The sequence below is a fragment of the Anarrhichthys ocellatus genome, unplaced genomic scaffold, assembly GCF_004355925.1.
Source record: "Anarrhichthys ocellatus isolate YVR2014 unplaced genomic scaffold, GSC_Weel_1.0 scaffold1, whole genome shotgun sequence".
Classification (NCBI taxonomy): Eukaryota; Metazoa; Chordata; class Actinopteri; order Perciformes; family Anarhichadidae; genus Anarrhichthys; species Anarrhichthys ocellatus.
In genome coordinates this window covers 175,477-188,762 of record NW_022280031.1, presented here as the reverse complement: position 1 = coordinate 188,762, position 13,286 = coordinate 175,477, and the positions used below count along the sequence as shown (strand labels likewise).

General features: G+C 40.9%; 1 protein-coding gene across 1 annotated transcript in view; it reads left to right on the top strand.

Moving 5' to 3' along the window:
- Nucleotides 1-13,286, top strand: part of slc12a5a (solute carrier family 12 member 5a) — a 148,442-nt gene that overhangs the window by 33,223 nt on the left and 101,933 nt on the right. The window lies entirely within an intron of this gene.

Sequence of the window (13,286 nt, the reverse complement as noted above, 5' to 3'; positions counted from 1 at the left end):
GTGTGTGTGTGTGTGTGTGTGTGTGTGTGTGTGTGTGTGTGTGTGTGAGTAGCTGCTGCTTACGTAGCAACTGTATTAACTACGTTTTTGTGGCTACAGAAAACTTAACAAAACCCCAATGTGCATGTTCAGCCCAGGGAGCAAATTCTGGTGCTGAAAAATGAAGTTAACGGAGAAGTGCCAGAAGCTGCAGTTCCTCAAATAGCCACTTGAGGCTGGCTCCAAGAGCGAGTCAATCTCCATTGACCGCCATGTTGAAATACCCAACTTCACAGCCGAAATGAACATGCTTACAGCCTGGTACGTTTTTGGTCTCTAGTTAGACAAGGTAGACGCTGTGAGGAGGGAGGGCGTTAACTTTCTCTTATTTTATAATGTAGATTAGTCCCAAACTGGCACTCTATCTTTAAATTGGCCTTTTAAGATTATGGCTGTTTTAAAACAGTAGACGGGGTTTTGAGCCATTTTCAGTCAGGAAATGCAGATTTTCATAAATTTGGTAACAAATGTCAATATCAACACCAGTATTAATGAGTTTCATCCCAGTACACTTATATTACACAGTATCGTGAAAAACACGTTTAAGTCTTTAATGATAGAGGTTGAATGACACAATGTCACGATCCAGGATCCATGTCCATTACAGAGAAGGTAAGGCAACGCACTGTCAATGTGTGACTCTATAGCTCTAAATGATCTATCTCCCTGATATAGTCTTAATTCTATCAGCCACGGGCCGAGCTGTAATCTTATTATCTGTTGTTAACAGAGTTGGGGTTGGGTGGGGGCTCGGCAGCGATGAGGATCTCCACAGGGCAGATTACCTCTGCATTATCCACTCAGAATAGAACATTATCACCTATCACAAGCCAGAGGTGTCAATTGATCCAATCAGATTGTCCCTGCAGTGATGCGGGCCACTCCCATCGCCAGTTAATTATAGAGAAGACGAGACAATTTACCTCCGTGGGACCAGCTAGTGCCGCCTGCTGGTCTGTGGCTGTACTGCATGTTGTTCCACAGCTCAACAACGGGTGACCCCTGTGGAGGTTGAGTCATTTTACTTCTTGCCCAGTGACTTTCAGACGTAAGCAGCAGCTGCTACACTGCGACTACCAGGGAATCCATGAGTGTATTTATTAATAGATTATAAAGCTCAGCCTTGTTCCGAAGTCTTTCACTTGATTTACTTGAACATTAGTTAAAACATTGTACACGGCCAAGAGATAATGAACCTCTGTGATCTTACACAATATGTCCTTTTGCAAAAAGCCTTCAAGGGCCATTTCAGCTTTTTTCAACCTGGGTCTTGTTTTTTGTTATCGTGGCACTTAGTAGATCCCTGTACATTCAACAACAATAGCAAATCCAGGGGACCACTTTCTGTGTTTACTTTCATTTGAACTGGCATTTGACTGGATTTATGTCAAATATATGTTTAGTTGGGGGCTCGTGCTGCTTGCCAGGATATTTGTTGTTTGATATTTGACCAGTGGGAAGTCACATGACCCGAAATCAGAATGGACACAATTATGAGAAAGAAATCTTTATCTTTCGGCAGCTGAAAACTGTTTCTGGACATTGACATGTCGTCACCTTTTACGTTGATACGGTGAAAGCTTGCTTATCTACACCTCCAGCAGTTACAGAGAAGCATTATCATTTATTTTGAGTCGTGTTTGTGTCCACCGGATGAACATGGGTCCAACATTTACTATTTTAGCTCTGTTTTGGTCTCAACCAACTCTGAAGGGAAATATCTGTCTCTTAAGCAGCTAATGGCTCCACTATGTTCACCAGCTAGTTGTTGACTGAGTCTGTCTGCTGTTTGGTGCTGAGCAGCTATAGTGTACAATGGATTTGTAGAACTTTTCTATTAAAACAGCTGCCTGCTGCGACCAAAAAGGATGCTTTAAGAGCGGTGAAAGTGAACCAAAACAGTTAAGTTGCTCCCGAACAACTAAACGATGAGCTGCAACTCTATATCAGTAAAGCTGAGGAGAACTTCGGATTTAATTGACCCCTTTTATATCGTCAAATGGTTTTCACATTGTCATTTCATACATTGTAATTATAAAAATATTGAGCCACATTAAGCACTGGGTGTGATGGAAAAGCCACCAAAGGACAAATGACGAAGGAATCCCACAAGGTATTGTGGTGAGCTTCAAATAGAGTGCATTACTCTTTCCTTATTGATCAGCCATGTCTTGCCAATTGGCTGTTTGATTTTGACCACAAAAAAAAAGTACAAATCATTACCGATGCTCGTTTGTTTCCAACAGAAAGAATAAATGACAAAACATCCATGTGCAAATAAGGAGCATTTGATTTCCTGTCATCCTGAGATATCGTCCAAGTGGAAAACACAGAAACCACAAAAAACAGCCACATGCAGACATACGCTTTGTTTCTGCAACTGTGGCTCAGTGGTTCAAATGCTTTGGCTGAAAACTGGAGACAAAAGCAGCTAAAAATATCAGCCGTGAACAGACACACCTTCTATCTTGTCGGGGATCTTTTCATTATGTAATAATTCTCCCTTGCATCGTGGTGTATAAATAAGAAAAACACAAAGTAAATTAGCCCAAAACAATAGGAAAGGGGAATATAAATGTGATATTAAAGGAAAAGAAAGCTTACCGAATGTCACCTGCCCTGAGTGGCCATCTTCGATATACTTACTCAACTTGCTCTGTACTTGAATTCACATTGAGAAAGATATAAAAGTAACACAATTCAAAGGGATATTTCAGTCTCACATTGATGTGTTTATTTTGGGACAATGTCGCACTAACACAGACACTAAACAGTGTTGACTTTACTAGTGTCGACACCCAATTTCTGTCCCACGGAGAAGGGTTGTTGGGGGATGTTAAGTATTTGCTGTCCGTCAATGCTGCACCCAGTGTTGAGCCATTCACCAGCCATTCGGCTGCACATGATTTCCTGGAAGCAGCTGGAACAGTGGCTGAGTACCATGATGTCGAGTAATCAACATCATGTGGAGACGTGGCCACACTGGTCATAAAGGTCTGGTGGAAAATAAAATCAAATTGCTTGTGAGTTTGTAACTGGCTTAAATGCACAACATGGTGTACTCTACTAACTACCCCATCGATGTCTGAGTGCCCCTCCCCCTCCTGAGTGCAGTGTGTAGTATTTGTGGTGGAAATGTCAGCTTAGCGAGGGGCTAGCCTATAGGTACACTGTTGCAGAACAGACAAAAATAGAAACAAAGGTCAATGTGGCATAAAATTAAATCAGATTGCTTAATGTGAGAACAGTAATGAGGTGACCTTCCATGAGGAACGCAGGCCTTGTGATCTTATAGCACAAAAAGCACATGGATGAAGGAAAAGGTTTCTCAGATATGAACAATACTAAGTAAGACCTTTTAAAAACACGAGTGAGGCATTATTTCATCGATTACGTATTTTTTAGAATTGTTGCATGTTTTAGTTTTGCTCACAATAAAAGAGGTTCAATTGTATTTTGTTGCATTTGCCACTTTTTTACATAGTTCTGGTCTCATAGTCGCTGACCTGTTTGTGCATGCCTCATAAATTTGTACCGCTGCACAGGAGCGGAGCAGATAAACGATGGCACGCCACGTCTGGACCTCATATCCTGTGGCCCTTTTATGAGAAATAGTGCGTTACAAACCAGGCAGAGATAACACCTGGCCGTTAAATATGCACGGTTGGATAGCCTTGCAGTTATATATTCCATTTGTTGCACTTTTTGATGTTGTGTTCTTCAACTAAATATAAATTTTCTGATACAAAAACAACTCCCATGACGAAAATGTGTCTTTTATTCATGGTGGACTCACCCATCATTTTGTTTAGATTATTATTATTACCAAAGACAAACCAAAACAACCTGGGCAGGTAGCGTACACAGTAGGCATGCACAATGCAGATAAAGGCTGTTCATCAAAGAAAACAAACATTGATGTGAACAGATGTGAACATTTCCTCCGATATGACTCTGATATGTTAAATAAACATACAGTAATTATGACATACATAACTGGGCTCCAGAGATGCAACCAAAAATTGGAAAAACTTGATGTTCTCTGCAATTAAGTGGAAAAAGGTATGTGACTGTATCGGCAACGGCAATCGGCCAAAATGAGTTGGAAAAATATCAGCAAAAATCCAATACCGTGCTTTCCTGGTACATCTATTTTATCTGAGCCGTATTGCTGGAAAGGCTGACTACAGGATTCATGAGAGCGAACTAAAGACTCATACAATCAAAACCATAAACTAAAAGAAGAAAAAAGCTGCAGAATTGGGTGTTAATTCCCTAGAATTTTTGAATAATTAGCAGCTTCACATGACAGTTAATTTTATTTTAATCAATATTAATATCAATATATTGATATATCCATGTTCCCACCATCCCTAAATTATAGAAAAAAAATCGGTCAATAAAATTGGAGTTAAAAAATTAAAATTTCAGGCTGGTTGAAAGCTCAAAATGTACTTACACACCCTGGAGTACACTTCTACGTCATTGCATCAAGGTGACAAGTCCCATGTTTAGTAACTAAATTAGGCTGTTCTTTAGAAACTCCCCTAATCGACCATTTTCATTGCAGACATGTGACTTGTTTAAGATGGAGAAACGCAGGTGTAACGCATAACGTTTAGGCCTCTGGCTTCATTCCATTTAGGTGTGCCAGTAGGCCAGCATGCACATTAGCAGGGACCTGGCCCTGGCACACCTAAATGGAACACAGTTATTATTAAGTTACACCTGTTTGACTGTCTCTGCCAAAGTACATTGGAAGTAATTCATCTTTTATCTGTGTATATTTAACATTTCTGACCAATGTTTACTATATGAAGACAGACCCCACTTAAAAACAAATGGTGACTAATAAGCATTAAATGGATTCAATAGACTAACTGGACTCTTCTTGTTTCATTTAGACTATCTGTCTCAGTCCATCTCACAATACTAAGCATCAGGACCATAAAATTAGAACATTAAAGCAGAGCTAACCACAAACACAGCCAAGAAAAGGCTCTCTGCTCAAGACAGGTTCTGTTTTTGTAGGTGTGTGTACAAAATTAGCGTCAGCAGCAGTAGAACGTCTATAAAAACCTCACAGCCCACACATTTTCACAGTAACCCTGCACAACCTTCTTGCTTTAGTACTGCAGGTGGAATATTGTTTAATGTTATACAACAGAACCAAATTCAAACAGAAAAAAACCCAAACTTTGTTATTTTTAACTCAACATCCACTGCATTTCATTTCAACACAATTTACCAAATATGGCTGCCAGCTCCTTACTAAGATAATCCCTCTGATTATGTTTCTGTGAAGCCTGAAACAAACATTGATTTGTGTTACACTGGATAAATCGCCCCCTTTCCATCTCAGTCAAGTGTCTCCTTTCTGACGTAAACAGATGTTCTGTGCTCTAAAGCAGCTTACATGAGCAGCCCACAGAAACCTTCAGTATGTTGCTCCAAGGAAGGAGCTGCCTACAGTACATCATGTACCGGCTCATCGGTCCACTGTTTGAGGGATGTTGGAGTGCTCCTTATTATAAAACCTATACATGTGTACTCTTGTATTATTAGGTTTACTGGTATAGATGGTCACCAATTCAGGTCAAGTGTGTACATATCTATATTTGTACATCACTGTGTTCCAGGTAAACATTACAGAGAGAGTGAGAGAGAGACAGAGAGAGAGAGAGATTTAAGCATATTAAAATTAATTCATATTGAGAGAGAAACTAAATGAGATTTGGAGACGGAGCAAAAGAGAGACGGAGAGAGAGAGTCCAGCAGGTGGAGGTGGTGTTGATATGGAAGTTAGTACTGGTTAATTCAATCTAACACGCACTCCTATGTGTCTGAACAAAATCAAATTGTTTCGTTCGTCTCTCGTGATTTCACATCATTGATGATCAGAAACCACAGCATCGTTCTCCTATTTGTCCGTGTTTTCAGACATTGTGTTTAATGACAATATTTTCTTCACTATTTGTTTGGAATAGCGTGTAAGGAGCAACATGAAAACCAGACGTAAAGGCCTCAGTAAATCCTGCCCTGTGAGTCTTGTGTGCAAACCGTTTTCAGAGGAGCTTGCCTTGATATTGTTCTGGTTTGACCGAAGTGGGGTGGTGATCATTGCGAGCGAGCCAGGAGATGTAGGTCCATGTATGGAAATGAGCCCTCATTACTTTCTGTTCTCATTCAGGGCGATGCTCCCTGCTCCTCTTCTTCTCTCACTTCATTTTTTTCCCCCTCTGTCGCTCCGTCTGTTTTCTTCGGAGGAAATAAAACTGGGTCATATCTTCCCTCCTTCCTCCTCTCAGTGGCGTAAATGGAAAACAGAGAAAAAGGGTGAATTAATGCAGCGCTGGTGGATGTATGGGAAGCAGTATAGGAATGGTCACACACACACACACAACTGCTGTGCACACATAGACTCGCACACTGCAACACTCAATCCAAAGGCACTTGAAACATATCTCTCCCCTCTCAGTGCATCTCATCCACCAGTGTGAGTCTTTCTTTCTTTCTCGTACAAGGTGCATCACGCTGGTGCTTTTCTTCCTGCTACGTCTTTATCTAACATTTCAGCGTGGACTGCCTGCCGCCACAGCTCAATAGTTCTGTCAGGTTCACCTTTTTAATGTGGGAAGATGTCAGAGTCTCCCTCCCCTCACAAACACACATACACACACACACACACTCAGATAAGCTACACACTTACGCTGTAAGATCAAGGAAGATAGCCAACAATACGAGACTACACGATCACGATACTGTGTGTTGCACACGATGACAATGATGACACAATACATTGTAGTCCGACCAACACTGGAGTTTTGAGGCTGATACTCATATCAATATATCATCACCAGACTTTATAAACTCTTAAATACCATATAGTAACCATACAGTATAACACAGACATTTTTGATGATGAATCCTTTTTTTTTTATTGTTATTGTGACTGAAGCAGTGAGCGGGACCCTGCACCTGAATAATCAGAGCTCTCTGGTGAACAAACGATGTAACGTTGACGCTGTTTCTAAATTACTAGCAGTCACATACTGCAATATGGCATTTCTGTAGCACGATTTATTGTTGCTTATGGGCCAACGTTTACAGCATTAGATATGTATTTGCAATAGTTGATGATGATGAGTGATCTTTCTACGATAGTTAGCTACACAACAGTTCTCCAACACATGCAGTTTTGTGAAATGCATTATGTTGTAAGCAAAGAACAGAGACCTTGTTTTTCAAATACAGCATCCGTGATACTCTTTTACTAATTTAAGTTTATCAAAAATAATTAGCATAACAAATTACTACCAAGTATTGAACGTTCCAGTGTAAAACCTAAATAAATATGTTCACCATCCTGTAGACTTGATGTAGATTTTAACCTGCTCGCTCATATTTGATTTTTAAAGGGAAACCGTCATTTTTCGACCTTTTTGTTACCAAGTGACTAATGGGGACAACATTTTCATTTTTTATTAAACTGGTCCAGTATTGAGCGATAACGCTGCAACCAGCAGCTGCTAAACGGGCTGCAATGTAAGCCTTGGGTGCAATTCCTCACAGTCAATGTAAGTTCACTAAAAGGGCTTATTTTTGCCGCTGACAGGGTCAGATTGTTATGATAAGTGTCTGACAACATTATGGTTTTCTTACCTTTTTACTTGATCCGATCTGTCTGTAGAAGTCTCGTCCTGAAGTTTTACGAGAGGTGATTTGTTGCTGGAAAGCAATGGTGGAAACGTGAGAGAGAGTTTGTTTTGTGGGAGTACAGAAAACGTAGCTTAGTGTTTATCTAAAAGATTTTCGATGTCATAGCTCAATATTTAGCTCATTTTGACAAAGTAGGTGTCCACATTAGTCACTTAATCACAAAAACATGGGCAGATAGGGTCCGGGTTTAAAAATGTCAAAGGGTCCCATTAATGTATATAATATGATAATATAATGAATTTCAACAAATGTAATGATTTCACTTTTGTAATTAACGTCTCTTCTGCATAAGGATATTAGAGTGATTGAATGAAACCACTTTGGAAATGAAAAACACTCTAAACGAGCCAAATTTCAAGTTAAAGGAGAGACGGGAACATTCCTCACCTCGAGTCGACACTCTGCGCCTTACGTTGATTGATTGGTCTGCGGCTGCTAACTTTTATGTCTTCATGATCACAATATTGGCGTTGATTGCGAAGGTCATTTCACCAAATTATCTCCAGGAATGTATTGTGTGACATTCAAACGATATGGGGATACTGTAGGAGCGTAACAGTGTTTTCTCTGACTAATGCACCAAATGACTGACAAAACACAAATACTATACAGTATCTACTACTGTTTTGCCATAAGTCTATCACTATCAGCAGTGCAGCCTACTCTGTCCCTTATATAACAAGTTCTAATTGCCTGCAGCTTTGTGCTGCTTTTACTTTTGTCTGATTTCTTTGGTATTAAATGTAACTGCCCTCGACATATACATGAACACATCTGTCTATGCCTACAGTACACATATACACTACCTTTAACACACTCAGCATGTAGTGAGAGTACATGACCTCAGTATTTGTTTTTTTTCTGAGAGGCAGCGGCTGCTGTGGAAAGATTAGGCGATTAGGAAGACAACGCTCTGCGATTGGCCAGCAGGTCTCATCAGATAAAACATGTTTAGAGCAAACAAAAGCCCGGCTCTGCTGCGTCGGAACAGGGCCAGGCCACTTTGATCTCCTCACTCTTTACTGAAGAGGCTACAAGAATCTGCCTCACATCTTCAGATGCCTGTCTCGGAATCAAAGCCCCGTCAGTGGAGGGGGCTCGTTTCCCAGGACTGCCCCGGCTATTCTCAGATTAATTACTCAACAGCCCCTCTGAGGGCCGAGAGGTTCTGCCAGCCGTGCAGGTTTTAACACTTAACAAATCTCTGACACCAAACACATGCAGTAGACTCTCTGCTCCGATGAACAATATCTTATGTTGTTGTAACAGTTTCCAATCAGCCCGGGCTAACCAGGTCTGGGGACAGATTTTGAGCTTTTAGAAAGTTTTACGCAATTGTGCTGACTTGATTTCTACCCCTCTCTCTTTTTCCCTTTGTCCCTCCATCACGTTTCCCACTCACGTTTGTTAATGACGGCCAGAGAACGTTCGTTCATATTGCAAAAATCAGCCTTTCCCAACGGACGAAGCTATGTGATTAGATTAGTCTTCTGAAGGACACATTTCAGAAAAGCGGGTCGATTCAATAAAGAGAATGAACACACTGGGTGTAAACTTATTTAATTTAGCAGCGTCGGGTTAACTGATGGACAGCAGTAGATGGAATCCACTCGGCCTCTCCCGAATAACATCCATTATTGTCCACAGCCTGCTGTAAGTTACCCCTCAGGAGACCGGGGCTACATTCATATAGTTGCCATGTCATTGTCTTGAGCCCATCCCAACACAATTTCATAAAAATAAACCAACAACTGTATCCTTTAGCATGTGTGCATGCGTGCAGGTATGCGTTTGTCCTCAGGCTTGCCGTAGGAGGATATTAGGCAGTTCTTTGAGCAGAGCCCGATCACATCTACAGTTGAGAGGAAGAGAGAATAAGACACATGGGAAATACAATCGAGCTGAACTCATCAACAGCAGTGCTTGGGTATTGTGCTAACAAACTGCATTCTCAAATTGTTTCACCATGCGCTCTGCAATAACACTCTCTTGCACATCAGCCTCCCTTTATGTTTGTGGAAGTCATTTTCATGTTTGCATATTTCATTACCGATATGGCTGAGACAGGACACCAAAATACATTATTTATCACAATGCAGCTTCAATTAGATTCATCGCAGCAGAATAAAGATTTGACTTACGAGGGATATTTTGAGCAGATGATATAGAATCTACACATGTAGCAGGATTCTTTAAGTGTCTAAGTTAACCCAGTGCTGTGTTTGTGTGAAGGGAACACAACCTGTTGTGAATGTCGACATTTTTGGGATCAAATTGCTGGCTTAGATGTGTCTAATGTTGACTGAGCCTTTTTCTGACTGTGATTTTTTTTTTTGACAGATCAAGAAATCCGGTGTGTTGCGTTATTTAAGTGGAAGTGCCTCCTCTCACTCAACATATTTTTTGATTCCAGACACTGAGGGAATTCAGACAGAATATTAAAGATGCTGTTTCATTTCAAAACTTTTTTGACGCTCCTTTCGCCTTACACTTAGATCAGTCGCAAATAACCACCTTCTTTAAACTTCCTGAGGATTTTAGTTCATCTTTAGTCTTGTCTTTGTATCGTTTGTTGTCCTGTTGAAGTTTAACTCTGTGTGCAGGCCAGGGCTTTAGTTTTTCTGTGGCTGCTGGAGGCTGTAAAATGCTGCATGCCCTTGTCAACGTTTGGAGGTGCTCAGACAGACCATAATGATCTGGCAGCGGTCCAAGAATCCGCAACACACGAGGAGACGAGTCTCTGCTACTGATACTGTAGGTTGGAAGTGGTTGTCCTCTTCATCTATCTCATCCTTTAACAACCCAGGCTCCTTGAGTGCCGCTGTAACATAACCTCTATATGTCCTACAGTTTGGTCCTGAAAAACAACCTGGACCTGCTCCAAAATGTATAAGATCTTGGGATTTATTAAGAGATTCCTGTAATTAATAACTGTAAAGCCAAGTTTGGACCTTTGCATTTCCACTTACATCCTGTAAGCATCCTTGCATGATGTGTATGTATGTGTACATGATGTGTTATCATAACAATCAGTAAAAAACTTTATTGTTCATCACAAGGCATTGGAAATGTGTCTTTGACATGGCTAACACTGGACACATTGAGTAAAAACTAACAAAATCACTAGAAAATAATTGTTCATGCAAAGGTGTTCTCTGTGTAACAAGGGAGCAAAGTTTGGACTTGTCACCAGGATCCAGTGGAGACTTCAGGAAATATTTTTTGGAAAAGATATTTGGCATGTAAGACTACAACATGTCATTTTGAGACTATTACACAACATATACTGTGTTAGCTAGTGAGATTTAGAGTTAGTTTTGAACGGAGCCAGGCTAGCTGTTTCTCCTCATTTTGAGTCTTTATGCTAAGCTAAGCTAAGCGGTGGCTAGCATTAGCTTCAAATTTAACGTACAGACAGAGTGGTATCAGTTTCCATCAATATCCTGTGTTTATTTAGCTTCAGCTTGTGCTGTACTCTATATAAGGGTGCTAGGAAGTTTTGTAGTTCTTGTAAGCCCGGAAGTTAGTATTGCACTGGTTCCCTCGGCAAAAAGCCAATGGGATGTTTCCATTGGATTAATGCAGAAAACAATGTTACACATTTTGTTCAGCAAGATAGTCTTCAGAAATGGACACCACTTTTAGGATTTTTGAAGCGGGAATGTAATCAGCAGAAGTAAAACGCTAATGTTAGACCATTAACGAACTACACAGCGGTCCAATGAGCACGAGTAAACACAACAAGACGAGTCGGCGTGATGACGTTTTGTAGTCTCATTTAACCACTTGTTAGCCACCCCCTTTTTTTAAGACGCGTAAAAGCTTAAAAAATCATGAGAGGGGTATTTACTGACATATATTATGTCGTAGAACAAAACTTTGAAATTTCTTGTGTTAACCACAGTCCTCATTTTGGCCATCTAACAAACAAAATAACATGTATAAAAAACAAGGTCTTTGAGACAAAAATGCTAATGATCATTTGGGGGTTTTAAGACTCATTCCTGCATTACTTTATTACACGGTTTAAGATTTAGTGGACGGTACAGTCTATTTTAGCATCATCTCAGATGCGTTGCACCATCGCACACTGATTCCTTCTCATTGATTCACGGAGTCAGATGGAGAACTTACAGTTTTTGCCCAAAATCCTACGTGAGCTTTGCATCTTGTCTTCGTGTTATAACCGAGCTCACATCCGTTTTCTCTTGAAGGTCAGCACCCTTCCTTCATCTCTCTCCCATCCCCAGGTCACGAGAGGTCAGCAAGCCCTGCTCAGGCCCGTAATTGAATATCTTTTTAACCATGGCCTGTCATCATTAAAAGTATTTGGAGTGTGTACGTTGTCCTGCTTCATTAGTAGGCTCTCGAGGAGAGCGGACCGGGTCAATATGACCTTAGCATGGTTCCATTTAGTAAAACATTACTCAACAAAGATTTCCCCGTTCCGGCTCCGAGTTCATGACATTTAAATAAGCCTGCAATCGAACCCCTTGAAAATGTAAATGTAGCCTTTCTGTTTCGACAAATCCTTTTGAAAATTGTTCTCTCATCGGTGATTAATTGGTAGTAGAAGTAGTCCTCCAAGGAAAACGCAACACGCAGATGAAATTGCACACAAGTATGTTGACACATGAATGACGGCTCACACGCATGTAATCAGGCACAGATAACATGTACAACTTCATGTACTTCATGTACAATATTCTCTTATTTGTCCCTCTGACAGGCTCTCTTTCCGTCTGTGTCTCCTCATCTTATCAGTCACACGCTGCCAAACCCACAACCTTGTGGTATCTACACCAGATTATATTTATTTTTTTCATCGACTCTGGCTTTTGACAACGCCCCTATAGGCTCAAGTGCATTTATTTTTACGCTTTCTCTCAAACACACAGGCACTCGGGAGAAAGGTCCCAATTTTAGTATCATTGTAAAATGACATGCATCTCCTATGGTTGCAGTCTTCACTGCCTCAACCTCCCATCCTGTAGAAGAGTTGCTTTTGGCAGTGTCTGAGTGGTGTAAGGGTTTGTGCTAATCCAATAACAGGGCTCTGTTTGTAGACAAGACACTGTTAAGTTGTCAGCAAGGCTGCAGATGCATGAGTGAGTCAGAAGTGCATGCACAGAATAGTGCCCACAGAACAATTCGAATTGTATTCATTAGACTCTGATGGCTTGGATTGAGCCAAATAAGGAATGTATATGACTTTTTAATTTTATTTTTATTGTACTATATTCATCCCAGAAGGGGAAACTGGTCTCTGCCCCGTCCCTGTATATAGGGAGCAGTGGGCTGCCCATTAGAGGTGCCCGGGGAGCAGTTAGGGGTTCAGTGTCTTGCTCAGGGACACTTCAACACAGGACACGTAGCAGCCAAGGATCGAACCGCCGACCATGCGGTCCGGACGACCCTCTCTACCCGGTGAGCCACTTGAAACAGACCACTCTCGCCGCACTGTACAGCACAATAACATCGTCTTGTTCATTGCCCAATGAATTCCCTTCTTTGGATAATATAGTTAA